Source organism: Neomonachus schauinslandi, chromosome 12, assembly GCF_002201575.2.
Source record: "Neomonachus schauinslandi chromosome 12, ASM220157v2, whole genome shotgun sequence".
Lineage (NCBI taxonomy): Eukaryota > Metazoa > Chordata > Mammalia > Carnivora > Phocidae > Neomonachus > Neomonachus schauinslandi.
The window spans coordinates 66,314,065-66,320,886 of NC_058414.1; the positions used below are offsets into that span (position 1 = coordinate 66,314,065).

At 37.5% G+C, this 6,822-nt stretch overlaps 1 non-coding gene across 1 annotated transcript; it reads left to right on the forward strand.

Moving 5' to 3' along the window:
• Positions 1–543: 543 nt before the first annotated feature.
• LOC123326478 lies at positions 544–650 on the forward strand. The gene has a single exon (XR_006541117.1). It is a non-coding gene; the product is annotated as a U6 spliceosomal RNA (small nuclear RNA).
• The last annotated feature ends 6,172 nt before the right edge of the window (positions 651–6,822 follow it).

The following is a 6,822-nucleotide window of genomic DNA, read 5'->3' on the forward strand; positions in this document are numbered from 1 at the left end:
CGTGACTTGAAATAAATACACACAAAATAATTCCCTCTCTCATACGTAGGTGCATATCAAATACATGATTGTTCATCACTTAAGGGTTGAATTAGAAAATTATGGAGGCCAATATGTAATTTTAAGGTATTCAATTTACATTAATAGATATCTAAATGAACCATCGAATTAGCTTTAAAACATATAGCCTAATTCACACCCATTATTTTAAAAGTTAATGATGCCATATAGTAGCTTTGCATATAATATTTTGTTATATAATTAAAAAAACAACAACAAAAGAAACCCTGATTCTTTGTCCTCAGCCCTGCAAATTTGCAATTGCCCTTAGGTACTTCCCCGTGCTACCTTCACATCCTCCCCCTCCCTTCTGGACTTTTCCTCTCTAGAATGGTAGAAACTGAACTGTGGGGCTAGAAAGGACCCTAGAGGTCATCTTGTCAATTTGGACATTTTACAACTGAGAACATAATTCCAGAGAAGTTACGGACTTGCTTAAGGTCACACAACTATTGGCAGAGTTTTATTAAACACAAGTCTCCTGTGCTCACTTCGGCAGCACATATACTAAAATTGGTATGATACAGAGAAGATTAGCATGGCCCCTGCGCAAGGATGACACGTAAAAACACAAGTCTCCTAACTCTCTGTAAAGACATTCCTCCCCGTTCATTTAGGTAAGGGAATTAAAGAGCAGAGAGCAAAAAGAAAATTACCAAGGCGTAAAGTGATGGAGGATGAGAGGATTCTGGAATTACTGTGGCCTAAAGGAGGCACGATTCTCAGTCACATGCCTTCTTATCTAACAGAGTTTATCATCTGTTAGAGGAAGAAAGATGTGCCTACCCTGGGGTTTCAAAATAAGACCACAGGCGAAGGTTTAATTCTGATGGACAGTGCTGGTGGGAACCTTCTCCACTCTGGGTGAGCAGAGCACCTGAGAACCAAGGTCACAGGACCTGGAGAAAGGATTATAATATAAGGTTGAGTAAAGAGATACTAGGAAATTGCAAAAATAGAAAAAAAGAAAGAAAAAAAAAGCAGGTATGGCGATAGCAGGATCAATGTTAATAGTAGAAAAAGAGGTATGTAGAGTTAAAAGTATTAATTAAGCTAGACAGAGGGTCATTTTGTAGTAATAAAGTGACTAAATGAACAATTTATGAAGGTTCTGAAACACCAAACAAAAGTACCCAAGATCACATAATAACTAAATATAGAAAGCAGTATCTATTTGATATGTAAGGATAAATTACGAAACTACACTTATAATGGGAGACTTTAATACCCATTTTTAGAATAATATATAGGGGAATTGAACAGCGATGTCAACACATTTTCTTATGTAGAGATATCAAAACAAAAAAATATTCAGAAACATATATCCTTTGAATATAGAATATAAATTATTTTCTATGTCCATGGAATCTTTAAAAAAATGGATTATGTAATTGACCACAAAACAAATCTTTTTTTTTTTAAATTTTATTATGTTATGTTAGTCACCATGCAATACATCATTGGTTTTTGATGTGGTGATCCACGATGCATTGTTTTCGTATAACACCCAGTGCTCCATGCAGTACGTGCCCTCCTTAATACCCATCACCGGACTAACCAATCTCCCCTCCCCCCTCCCCTCTAAAACCCTGTTTGTTTCTCAGAGTCCATAGTCTCTCATGGTTCATCTCTCCCTCCAATTCCCCCTCCCCATTTTTCCCTTCCTTTTCCTAATGTCCTCCATGTTATTCCTTATGTTCCACAAATAAGTGAAACCATATGATAATTGACTTTCTCTGCTTGACTTATTTCACTTAGCATAATCTCCTCCAGTCCCATCCATGTTGATGTAAAAGTTGGGTATTCATCTTTTCTGATGGCTGAGTAATATTCCATTGTATATATGGACCACATCTTCTTTATCCATTCATCTGTTGAAAGGCATCTTGGCTCTTTCCACAGTTTGGCTATTGTGGACATTGCTGCTATGAACATTGGGGTGCATATGGCCCTTCTTTTCACTACGTTGACCACAAAACAAATCTTGATAAAATTTTAAAAGCAAACTGTGGGGCGCCTGGGTGGCTCAGTCAGTTGAGCACCTGACTCTTGATTTTGGCTCAGGTCATGACCCCAGGGTTGTGAGATCTTTGTGTGCTCAGCGCAGAGTCTGCTTAAGATTCTCTCTCACCCTCTCTGCCTGCCCCTCCCCCCACTCTCTCTCTCAAATAAATCTTTTAAAAAAGCATAATATTTACAGCCTACTCTCTTTGACCATATTTTAAAAAATTAGAAATAATGAAATGATGAGCCTCTTTTTTCTCTTTAATGCCCAAATAGTAACTACTTGGAAAATATGAATGCATTCCTGGTTAGCTCATGGATCAAAACCACATGAAAACTGAAATTAGACTATCTGAGAACAGTAAAAAAGGATGAATATCAAAACCCATGGAGCCTAGGAAAAAGAAAATTTAGTTGTAAATCCCTTTGATAAGTGGTACAGTAAAAGGGAAAGAGAATGAGACATACTTGAAAATCTCCCCCCAAAAACTGATTTCTCAGCAAAGTCAACATTACCAAAATTGATAACAAAGTACAGAACTAGAACAGAACGCTTATGACCAACGAAGTGAGAAAGGTGATCCTATAAAAGAGGCATTGTGAAGCCTATACTTTGCTAGTGGAAATGTAGAATGATGCAGGCACTGTGGAAAGCAGCTTGGTGTTTTTATATTAATTAAACATAAACCATATGATCCAACAATCTCACTCCCAGGTCTAGACCCCAAAGAACTGGAAGCAAGGACTCAAACAGATACTTGTACACCAGTGTTCATAGCAGCATTCTTCAAAAGAGCCAAAAGATGGAAACAACCCAAGTGTCATCAATAGATCAATGGATCAACTAAAGGGAATAAGTTCTGACACTTGCTACAATGTGGATGAACCTTGAAAACATTATGCTAAGTTAAGTAAGCCAGCTGTAAAAGATAAATGTTGTGTGATTCCCCTTACGTGAGGTACCTAGGATAGACAAAGAGACAGAAAGTAGAATAGAAGTTACCCGCAGCTGGAGAAAAGGTGGAATGTGGGCTTACTGTTTAATGGGTTCAGAGTTTCTGTTTGGGATGATGGCAATTTCTGGAAATGGACAGTGGTGATGGTTGCACAATATTGTCAGTGTACTTAGAGTCACTGAATTGCCCACTTAAAAATGGTTAAAATTATAAATTTTGTGTTATATTGTAGATGCATATTTTACCACACTTAAAAGAGACATTGTGACAAGATATTTTCCTGAGTTCTAAAATCTCGAAAGAACAGATTTCTCTCATGTTAATCAATTTACACAATAGAAAAAGATGAAAAGTTCCTCAAATTGCTTTTGAAGTCAGTACAACCTTAATTCCCAAATCTGGTAAAGGTATTTCAATCTGGTATCAAAAGAAGATTTACTCGGCCACCTAGAATTTATACAGAAATTAAAAGGTGGTTCAATATCAAAATCTCATTATAATTTGCTTAATTAACAAACTAAAGGAGAAAAAAAAGCTTGTAATTTCAGGAGAAATTGAAAGCATGTTAGACAAAATTTCAGTGGATATCCTAAGTAAAATATGAATAGGATGAAATTACTTTTAAAACCTTAAAATTGAGGTGCCTGGGTGGCTCAGTCGGTTAGGTGTCCGACTCTTGGTTTCAGCTCAGATCATGATCTTGGGGTCCTGAGATGGAGCCCTGCTTCAGGCCCGTCGCTCAGCTCTCTCTCTCTCAAAAAAAAAAAAAAAAATTTCACGTTTAACTTTGACCCCCCCAAAATATTACTAATAGCCTACTGTCGACTGGAAGCCTTACCAATAACATTGATTAACACATATTTTGTATGTTATATGTGTCATATACTATATTCTTACAATAAAGTAAGCTAGAGAGAAGAAAATGTGAAAATCATATGGAAGAGAAAATACATTTACAGTATATGCTTGCAAAAATCTGCGTGTAAGTGGACCCGTGCAATTTTAGCCTGTGTTGTTCAAGGGTCAACTGTAGTAATAAAATCATCAGCTTATAAATTTTTACATACAAAATTATGTATTACAGGATTTCTCAGAGGGGCAAAAATACTGAAAGGTGGAGATATACTAAATGTCCATAAATAGGGGAAGGCTTTCAGTAAGTACTGGTTTGTCCACACTGTGGAATATTTTGCTACTATGCATCCATTAAACAAACTAAAAATTAGAACTGTACCAGTTGTACTCAAGGCATTTTTAAATGAGAAAAATAAGATACAGAGGAGTGTGCATAATGTACAATTTTTATAATCGATCCGAGACTCCCTATCAGTGCAGATGTACATGTACATGCAAGCGTGTGTCTGCACATGTAAAATTACATGAGACTGAAATAAAGCCCAGAACTACAAACGCAGGGTTATTAACATAGGTTATCAGATTGATTGGGAGAAGGGGCAGTAAATATGAATGAGTTGGAGAGAAATGCTGGAAAGGTGACTTTGGAGGGAAGCAGATAATTAGCTTTTTCTCTATACGTCTTTGTATGTTTTATTTATTGCAACAAGCATGTGTTATTCCATATTTGAAAAATATAGATAAAAAGAACCAACATTGAGTTGAATGGCTGCCTCCCGAAAGACATGTCCATTCAGAACATGTGAACGTGACCTTATTTGGAAAAACCATCATTGCAGATGAAATTAATTTAAGATCTCCGGATGGGATCCTCCTGGACTAGTGTGGACCCGAAATCTAAGACGAGTGTTTTTATAAGGGAAGAGAAGGGCAGAAGATGCATGAAGAAGAGGAGGCTGTGTGGGCTGAGGCAGAGACTGGCTTGAGAAGCCACAAGCCAAGAAATGCCAGGAGCCACCAGAAGCTGAAAGAGGCAAGAGACAGAATCTCCCCAAGAGCTGCTGGAGGGAGTACAGCCCTACCCACCACTTGACTTCATGCTTCAGGCCTCTAGAACCGAGAGAATAATTTTCTGTTGTTTTAAGCCATTAAGTTTGTGTTTACTATGGTAACCCTGGGAAACACACAGAAGCTAAACCTTAATCTCGATGGAAATTTTCTGCAAATTCCAATATGTAAAAAAATTAGATCTATTCTGGTTTAGGAATTTGATGCTCGGCTCTGCCTCCTCCATCTCTGTGTCTTTATAGAAACACCAGGTAGGTTTGGTGCACAGCTTGCAGATCACCGATCTAGTCCAATCCCTTCTGTACAGATAAAAAGAGGCTTGAAGAGTGTCTCCCACTTCTTGGCAAGCCAAGCAAACCTTGTCTCCCTTTCTTATCTTATCCCTGCGAAGGCTTGGGGTCACTGTGAGTCCTTTATCACAGCTGGGCAGACTTTAGTCAGCTCTTCTCTGCAGGACTTAGAGAGTGCCGTTTTTTAACTTTTCCCAAATCCATTTCACTGCTACACAATCACTTTTGTAAAGTTTTTAGTAACTTTTACATTTTTTTTCTCTGTTTCATTTGGAAAGGATTTTGCATAAACCACTGGCTTCTTGCAGAAGATCTTTAGTTATGCATCTTTCACTTGAAATATGTATCCCTCATGGACTCTTAGTTTTGTGTCTCTGATTCATCATACGACAAAATTAAATTGAGAATTCCCTTTACATCACTGCATGCAAAAAGTCGCAGGATATAAAAATGCTAGAGAAGGCAGGACACTGGGGGTGCAGAAAGAGTGACTGCAGCTAGTGTGAAATCAGGGAAGAGGGGAAAAAATGCTGAGAAAATGCAGGTAAGGCTCCATATCTCCCAGTGCTCCATAGGATTCCTGCAGGATGAGGCAGACAATTTCCTCAACGCACATTTTTAATTCCTACCAAATTCCATTTTTATTTCTACAAAAGGAACTTCCCACCTTCCCCAAAGCATCATTGCAAGGCAGTTGAGGCTGAAAAGGCTCTGATGAGCTAGATGAGGTGTGGAGATGTAAGAAGGACCATTTTTGGGTAACATCATAACCATCATTTTATAAAACTTACATGGGTGAAACAAACAAAAACTTATATGGGTGTCTTTGAGTGTTTGAGATCAGGATATGTTTTGTGCATTGAAGAAGAGTTAATTGGAGCTGAAGAAGAGTTAATTGGAGCTGAAGAAGTAGTTTATAGACCTTCTACTTGACTCTTCAGCAATCACACACAGATATTGTGAACGTTTTGGAAAGTAGGTTTAGAAGAACCGTGAGTGATTACATATTGGCATGGGGCCCATGGAAAGCAAAGGATGAAGAGACAAAGCAAAATCGGGATGACCAAAACAGAAATAGACACAAAAATGAATGGGCTGGAGTTTTTTCTATTTATCATAACTAAGGGTTTTGTGTATTTATGATGATAAGGGATACAGATGATATAATTACCCTGAGTAATATGTGTAGTTTTAGAGATATATATCACATTTGGTAAACTGTTTACAATTTTCATTCCATTCCATTAGGTGGATTCAATCTCTCTTGTTAGATTTTCTGATAGCATAAATATGCACCCAGTATTGCACAGGACATATTTACACTAAAAAACATTTTTTTTAAACTTACCTGAAATTCACACTTAACTGGGTGTTCTGTGTTTTTATTTGTTAAATTTGGCAAATAGTGTTCTATTTTAAAGATGGAGGACTTTCCTACTTTTCAGTACCTAAATGAAACTGGTGTCAAACTCACCAATTCTAGGCTATGGAAGCCTCAAGGCGTCTTCCAAATTTTTGGCAAATTTATAGAGAACTTGCATTTGCAGCTCTCTTGAAGTCTGTGTTTCTGCACTCTTGCATACTCTGTC